At 40.5% G+C, this 8,094-nt stretch overlaps 1 non-coding gene across 1 annotated transcript; it reads left to right on the top strand.

Annotated features, from left to right (window-relative positions):
- Window positions 1-7,081: 7,081 nt before the first annotated feature.
- On the top strand, window positions 7,082-7,210 carry LOC132651754 (small nucleolar RNA SNORA17). The gene has a single exon (XR_009589324.1). It is a non-coding gene; the product is annotated as a small nucleolar RNA SNORA17 (small nucleolar RNA).
- The last annotated feature ends 884 nt before the right edge of the window (window positions 7,211-8,094 follow it).

Raw genomic sequence — 8,094 nt, 5'->3', positions numbered from 1 at the left:
TTGAAAAAATAAATAAATAAATAGAAAAAAAATTAAAAAAAAAATTATATAAGCCCAAAATATTGTTATCTGAGTTCTCAGTAGTAGGGTTCTTGTTCTCCTCTTTTCAAAGGGTCAGCTACCTGCAGGCATCCACAGTCAAAGCATATGCATATTAAGTGGAAAAGTACAGAATAAATAATGTGCAGGCTTTGAGTTGCATGTTCCAGTAAATATCACTTACCCACTCACCGTGCATCACACGGGATTGGATCAGCTTCCAGAGCCACACAACGCACTATTTAAAGTTCCCTCATATTGCTGCCTAAAGCTACATCCCAGTGCTGTGCATTCCCCCACCTTTATTTAAGTATTCAGGCACTGTGAAGTCTAACTTCCTCAGCAAGTCAAAATAGCTTTTTTTTTTGAATATTTTTTAAACAGATAAACAGAAGAGGAGAGAGCAAGAAAGAGTATACATTTAACACTCTCAGGACATTTATTATGTTTTATATATTATATACATATTACCATGTTTTCATGGGAATCATATGTCAGTATTGTGGTTGTCAACCTGTGCCAGTCCTAACTTAGGGATATTTATTTATTGTGAGTATGTATACATAGAAAATGATGATGCAGAATTTGTTGCAGTTCATAGGAACCTTAGACATGTACTTCAATAGGCCTGGGGATTGCAGAATTTGCTGAATCTTAAAGATCCTTGCCTGAGAAGGAAAAATTGAAGTGCTGGTGTTAGGCTTGGTACTATTCCACAAGGGAGAGATCTCTCATAACATGTACAAAAAGTTTGAAGGAAAAGCAAACTCCAGAGCAGGATGCTCAACCACAAGCAACCAAGTTCAAATACTGCTGACTTCAGAGTGAAATGCAATTCACAATTATGTTTCTACTTATTTTATTGTTCAAGACAGGGCTTCTCTGTGTAGCCTTCACTATCCTAGGTTCGTTTTGTAGAGCAGGTTGACCTCCAACTCACAGTGATCTGCCTGCCTTTGCCTCCCCGAGTGTTGGGATTACAGCCATGTGACACCTAGACCAGTTTACTTCTTCTATTTTAACGTGTAATTTTTATACTGCTGCCTGAAACCGAATGCATCTGTTTGATTCCATTTGGGTTCTTTTTTTCTTGAGTATTTCAAGCATCTGATGTCTTCTTGTTTCTTTAAATTTACACTTCAAATTTTTTTTTATTTTTATTTTTTTAATTTTTATTATTACTTACATTTTATTAACTCTGTATCCCACTCCCTTATCCCTCCCAATCTCCCCCTCATCTTCTCTATGCCCCTTTCCAAGACCACTGATTCCAGAGGACCTCCTCCCCTTTTCTCTGACCCTGTTTTATCAGGAATTTTCAGGACTGGCTGCAAATTCTCCCACTGTGGCTAGCAAGACTTCTCCTCCATTGGGGGATGGGGAGGTCAAAGAGCCTGCCACTGAGTTCCTGTCAGAAATAGTTCCTGGAGAAAGAAATTGAAGAAGATATCAGAAGATGGAAAGATCTCCAGTGCTCATGGATTGGTAGGATTAACATTGTGAAAATGGCCATCCTGCCAAAAGCAATCTACAGATTCACCGCTATTTCCATTAAAATTCCAAGTCAGTTCTTTACAGACCTTGACAAAAAGATTCTCAGCTTCACATGGAGAAACAAAAAAACCCAGAATCTCCAAAATGATCCTGTATAACAGCAGATCCTCTGGAGGTATCTCCATCCCTGACCTCAAGCTCTAATACAGAGAAATAGTAATAAAAACCGCAATGTATTGGCATAGAAACAGAAAGGAGGATCAATGGAACCGAATAGAAGACCCAGAAATAAACTCACACACTTATGAATACTTGATTTTTGACAAAGAAGCCAAAACTATTCAATGGAAGAAAGACAGCATCTTCAACAAATGGTTCTGGTCCATTTTTCTACATGCAGAAAAATGAAAATAGATCCATATTTATCACCCTGTACAAAACTAAAGTCCAAGTGGATCAAAGACCTCAACATACACTTCATAATTTTTAAGGGAAGATAAACAAATAGCTATTGAGAATTTATTCCATTCTAAAAGCTACTCTAAGATAGAAGAGTGGCCACAAAGACAACTTTCTGCTCATCCAGCACAGAGGGAGGCATAGAAACAGACAAATGAGACTTGAATATGTGTGTGCTTTGGGGAAAATACAAGAAGAGGAACAAGAATATCAGCAAAGAAGAGAGGGTACAGAAATATCATGTAAATCAGGGTGACATAGGCAAACTTAGTGTACAGAAGAGGTCCTAAGGAACTGCAAGTAAATCCCAGCTCACATTCCAGAGAGCAGCAGAGCAACTACTGCAAAGGCCTGAGGTACAAGGAAGGGTAGTGCATGTAAGGGATCAACAAGCCAGCAGATGAGATGAGCAAGCAATGAAGGAAACCCTTTAGTGCCACTGTGTGTGTGTGTGTGTGTGTGTGTGTGTGTGTGTGCAGGCTTGTGTGGGGGCATCATATGAACAATCCTTGTGGCAAGGGTAAGAGCTTGCTATTGTAAATAAAATTGCATTAGAATGCAACCATACCACACCTTAGGTCTTGTGTGCCATTGATCACACACACACACACACACACACACACAATTTGTGGTTACATCATGTTATATATCAGGTAAAATGTGTAAAATGTGACCAGGTATCACTGACAGCTTGCTGACACACAGGCCATTGTAAAAGTTTTAAGAATTATTTGTTTCCTTTTGTAAATGAACTGAGAAGCTGAGTGCTAGGACCTTTTTGTTTGTTTGTTGTTATTTCATTTCATGTGAGGTCACCATCATATGTGTTTTAAAATTATTATTTACATAGTCAGAGATCTCTGGAGATTTTAAACTGAAGCATTTTTCAAAAAGATTATCTGCTTTGTAGAGAATATATTGCAGAATTAGCATCGAGGAAATAATCAACTGAACAATACTTACATTTACATTAAGAAATCCATGAAAGCACCAGATTGATTTCCAAAGTGGTTGTACAAGGTTATGTTCCCATCAGCAATCAGAATAGTGTTACCTCAAGATCCAACTATACCATTCCTGGGCATATATCCAAAAGATGCTAAACCATACAACAAGGACATTTGCTCAACTATGTTCAAAGCAGCTTTATTCATAAAAGCCAGAATCTAGATGTCCTTCAACTGAAGAATGAATACAGAAATTGTAGTACATTTACACAATGGAATACACTCAGCAATTAAAAACAAGGAAATCATGTAATTCACAGGCAAATGGTGGGAACTAGGAAAGATCATCCTGAGTGGGTTTACTCAGAAGCAGAAAGACACACATGACATATACTCACTTATAAGTGGATATTAAACATGCAATATAGGACAAACATACTAAAATCTATAGTCCTAAAGAAGCTAAACAACACGGGGGATCCTAGGGAAGAGGCCGAAACCTCACTGAGAAGGGCAAACAAGGATGGATATCAGAAGTAGGAAAAGGAAATGAACAAGACAGGAGTCTTCCATAGGGGGCCTCTAGAAGACTCTACCCATCAGGGTATTGAAGGAGATACTGAGACGCATAGCCAAACTTTGGGCAGAATGCAGGAAACCTTATGGAGAAGAGGGAGATAGAAAGACGTTGAAGGAATAAGAACTCCACAAGGAGACCAACAGAGCCAAAAATTCTAGGCTCAGGGAGCACTGCAGAGACTGATATTCCAACCAAGGACCATGCATGGAGAAGACTTAGACACCCTGCCCAAAGGAAGCCCATAGGCTGCTCAGTCTCCAAGAGGGTTCCCTTGTAAAGGGGGAAGAGGCTGTCTCTGACATGAACTCAGTGTCTGGCTCTTTGATCACCTCCCTAGTGAGATGCAGCCTTGCCAGGCCACAGAGGAAAATGATGCAGCCAGTCCTGATGACACCTGATAAGCTAGGATCAGATAGAAGTGGAGGAGTCCTAGTTCCTATCAGTGGACCAGGGAAAGGGCAAGTGGGGAAAACTGAGAAGGTGGATGGGGCTGGGGGGAGAAGAGGGAAAGAGTTGGAGGTGGATACAAAGTGAATAAATTATAATTAATTAATTAAAAATAATTATTAAAAAAAATCCTTGAAGCTTCAATTGACAAGAAATTTAGAAAATAAAAAGTACAAGCAATGGAAATTTCTATTTACTTGTCTAGGAAGGTAAGACAAAGGAAAAATCAAGTTGTATTTATGACTTGGTCAATGCTAGAGATAAATATACAATTTGCAAGTAAAATCTTAAAAAGAAGAAAATAAAGATGATTGAGAAAAGAAATTATTGGACAGTTATAGAAAGTAAGTAGCTTGTAGAGAATGGATGAGAATATTCAGAAGGAATATTTTTAAGAAGAAACAGGAGTTCAATATGTAGCCGAAAAGCTGAGTTTGCAGAATGGAGGACAAAGGCTCAGAACCTGACACAATTTGCGCTTCCCAGAATGTCCTGGGAGCATCCACTTAGGGCTGCAGATCTGGGAAACGTAACTGGAAGCTAGGAGAGTCAAAAGCTCACAGAAACCCATTTTACAATACTGTGAGTCTACACTGGGTAATGAGAAGAGTGGAGTTTGTTTAAGAATAATGACAACAAGGCAGGATAAATGGACACCATATCCATAGAAACAAGTCTCAAATGGGAATTCTTGTTAACCATATTAGTCTTTGTTCCATGTAAGCTTGGGTCACTCACAGTCAAAGTTAGTAATGACTTTTTTCATTTACTCTGATTGGGAGAATCATTAAAACCAAATGTAACAATGTCTCACATTTAGGCAAAATTTCATAGATCTTCACATATATATCAAAATGTCCAGAGTTAATAAACCACAAACAAACCATTGTGCATTGTCTCACAGATTTAATAGATGAAGGAAATTTATCAGTAATGAAATTGTCAACAGCATACTTATGGATGACATCTACAGAGCAAAATAGAAAATGATCTCAATGAAAGATGCCTTAGAATATTCTAAAGTTGGACTTCCTTTGTTAAGAATCCCACTTCCTTGAGCTATTTCTATTTGAGCAATACAAAAATTTGCATTGCATATATCTGATTATTTTAAAGACACATTTCTATTTTCAGCTAATGAAACTGCCTGGAATTGAAAAAACTGTAATGTATACCGTGTGGACCCAGAAGGCACGAAGCTCTGGAGTATTTGCTGGAGTATTGCCTGGGACACTCAGCTTCTGACCTCCGGTGAATTCATCAGGATTTGGAGAAGACACTAATACTGAGCCTCAGCAACAACAGGCGATGCCTGGATAATTCTGTTTCTTGGATTTTTCTCTTAAATGGATGGGCCCTGTTCTTGAAAATATATGATTCACACAACTTGGAGGGAGGAAAATTACTGCATGTCTATTGCCTCCGTTCTAGTATGTTCTCACTCCATGAGAATAGTAATGGGAAATAAACATTGACCATATTTCAAACACTTGTTATGTAAGCACAGAGTCAGCAGGATAGTCTAAACTTGGAATTTGGGTAGTCCTCTACAAGTGCTGCCCTTGCAGAAGCATGTGCCACCAAAAAGTCCTCTGCAATTTACAGAGCCGTGCTTTATGACCGCATACCCAGCTAACACAGCCCTTTCCTACTTACAGAGAGCCTCAGTGGAGAGTTTTCCCTTCTCACCATGGGAGTCTACACAAGTGTCAGGATTCTCAGTGGGAACCTGTTCTGAAATTTATGAAAGTGTAATAATTCTAATTGTAAACTCAACCAAATGCATTTCTAACACAAATAGCAGCATACTCGTGGAAAGAATAAGGCCATCTGTATAGAAATACGAACACACTACAGCTTTAAAGGAACTTGATACCTAAAACTATTTTAACAAAGTGGTAAATGACAAAAGTATTTCTAATGGTTTTATTTTTAAAATGAAAAAAAAATCAACATTTCATATTTAGCTCTTGGATGCAAGGAAAAAATGGGCACATGTGCAGCTATGGATTCCCCCTCCCTTGGAATTCTCTTCTAAATATAATAGGACATTTTTCCACTGGGAGCCCTGATTTATGATGAGAAATATCAAATCCAGAGGGATTTTTCCTTTATGTGAGTCTAAACATGTCCCTGTTTACCATTCAGATAAAAGGTTATCATTGTCACATACTATTCCCATTTGCTGGACGGTATTGGCAGATGTGAAACTGACTGACATCCCCTCAGTATATCTTGTACGTGGTAATAACTCTCCTGGCATTTCTTCCAATGTACCACTTTCGGCAAAAACCTACTTTTTTATGTTTGACTTTCTTCTTTTAACACACTTGTATTTTTATTTATGTCTATCTGTGTGTAATGCATGTGGGTACAGGGGAGGCAAGGGTGTCAGACGCCCAGGAGATTGAGCGGCAGGCAGATGTGAGTTGCTCAATGTCGGTGCTATGAACTGAATTCTTCAGTCCTTGTTTATCTTCTTGTATCATTGTTTCCAATCTAAGACCCTATGACCAGACACTTTTTTTTTTCATTGCAGTTTATTCAGGAACATTGAACAATCCTCGGACCCCGGGGAAAGCCAGCCCACAGCTTAAATAGCCTCTGGGTAGCCAACCCAGGCGTGCCACGGGGGCAATGCAGATAGGTCCACATACATGGAAGCAAGCCAGATCCTCGGCCTTAGCCAAATGTGGAGTTGTTCGTGACAGAGAGCACTCACCATCGGGAAGGTGGAAGGCAGAAACCAGCTCCATCTTTAAGGCATAGCATTCCGCAGCTCTCTACAGTTCCCCCTTTTTGTTTTAGACGCATCAGGCAAGAGTAGAAGTCTGATCTCACCTAAATGAACATCTGTACAAAGACCAGACACTTTTTAAGGGGCTGGGGATCTCTCAGAATCATGTCTATCTCCAAGTAGGAAAAAGACTAAAAATGTAATCCAAATAGAATGCTTATGACCCTAAGCTCTGCTCAGACAGTTTGAATTTTTATTTACCATTCAAAAGTGGTATAATCTAAGGACTACTTTCCTTAATTGCCATTGCCAACAAGCTGCACAGATACTTATCAATATTGTCTGATGTCTAAATAATTTTTTAAAAATATGTATTTACCTGCCCCAGAGGCATTGCAAGTATGGCTGCAGTATCACGTGAGTCAGTGGGTGTCAGAGAGGAGAGAGGTTATAGCTACACTCAGTGTTCTGAACTCTGAACATCTGAATGATTAGTAGGCTAATATTCCCTGAAAACAAAATAAAACAAAACAAAAACAAAAACAGAGCCTGAGATACCCACCAGTCTGGTGCTAGAGGGTCCAGACACAGATCCAGCCTGAAATGACCACCAGTCTGGTGCCAGGCAGGGCTTGGATGGGTTCCCAGGGCTGGGAGCAAGCTGGCAACTAGGAAAACCCTGCCTGGGACTGAGAGCCCCTGGAGAGGTGAGCCCGACTCAGGTGACCCTCATAAAGGGCCTCTCAGTCAAGAAGGGTGAGGATCATCAAATCTGAGACAAAAAAAACGGGCCATAGCCAGGTGGACTGGACAAGGAGTTAACCTGAAAACCACCAATGAGGAGCCAGCCACGCAGGCCTGGCGGGAGCAGACCGTGCCTGAGATGACCCCTGCCTAGTGCCATAATGCATGAGCAGGGCACAGTATTCCTGAGAAGGCCCCAGATACTCAGAGACCGTAGCCACCACCAAGACGAGCAAGCAAATGGTTGGGAAATGAAAGAGAAGGAAAAACAGAAAAAATGTAGACACAATGAGGGGAGGCAGAACTGGAGGGTTGAAGGTAGGGAGGAACAGCCTGATGTGAGTAGCCAGTGATTTGACGATGATGAGATCCTGGACCGTAATACCACTGGGGGCTACTTCTGGGTCTGTCACCATGCAGCAACAGAGTTCTGTCATCACCAAAGGCTAGGTGGATGTCCCTGGTCTGAGCTGCCACCTGGGGACATGTTGATGTCTGAGGGTTGTGCAAAACTCTTCCCATACCTTGCCTGGATTACGTGGGAGAGCTGGAACTGGGAACATGAGAGCAGGAGAGCTGACCTCACCCCTACTCAGCTGCAGTAGTTGGGAGAGTGGGCCCCGTACCTTGCCTGCATTGCATAGTAG

Source organism: Meriones unguiculatus, chromosome 1, assembly GCF_030254825.1.
Source record: "Meriones unguiculatus strain TT.TT164.6M chromosome 1, Bangor_MerUng_6.1, whole genome shotgun sequence".
In the NCBI taxonomy this organism is placed as follows: Eukaryota; Metazoa; Chordata; class Mammalia; order Rodentia; family Muridae; genus Meriones; species Meriones unguiculatus.
This window is presented reverse-complemented; position numbering and strand designations above follow the sequence as displayed.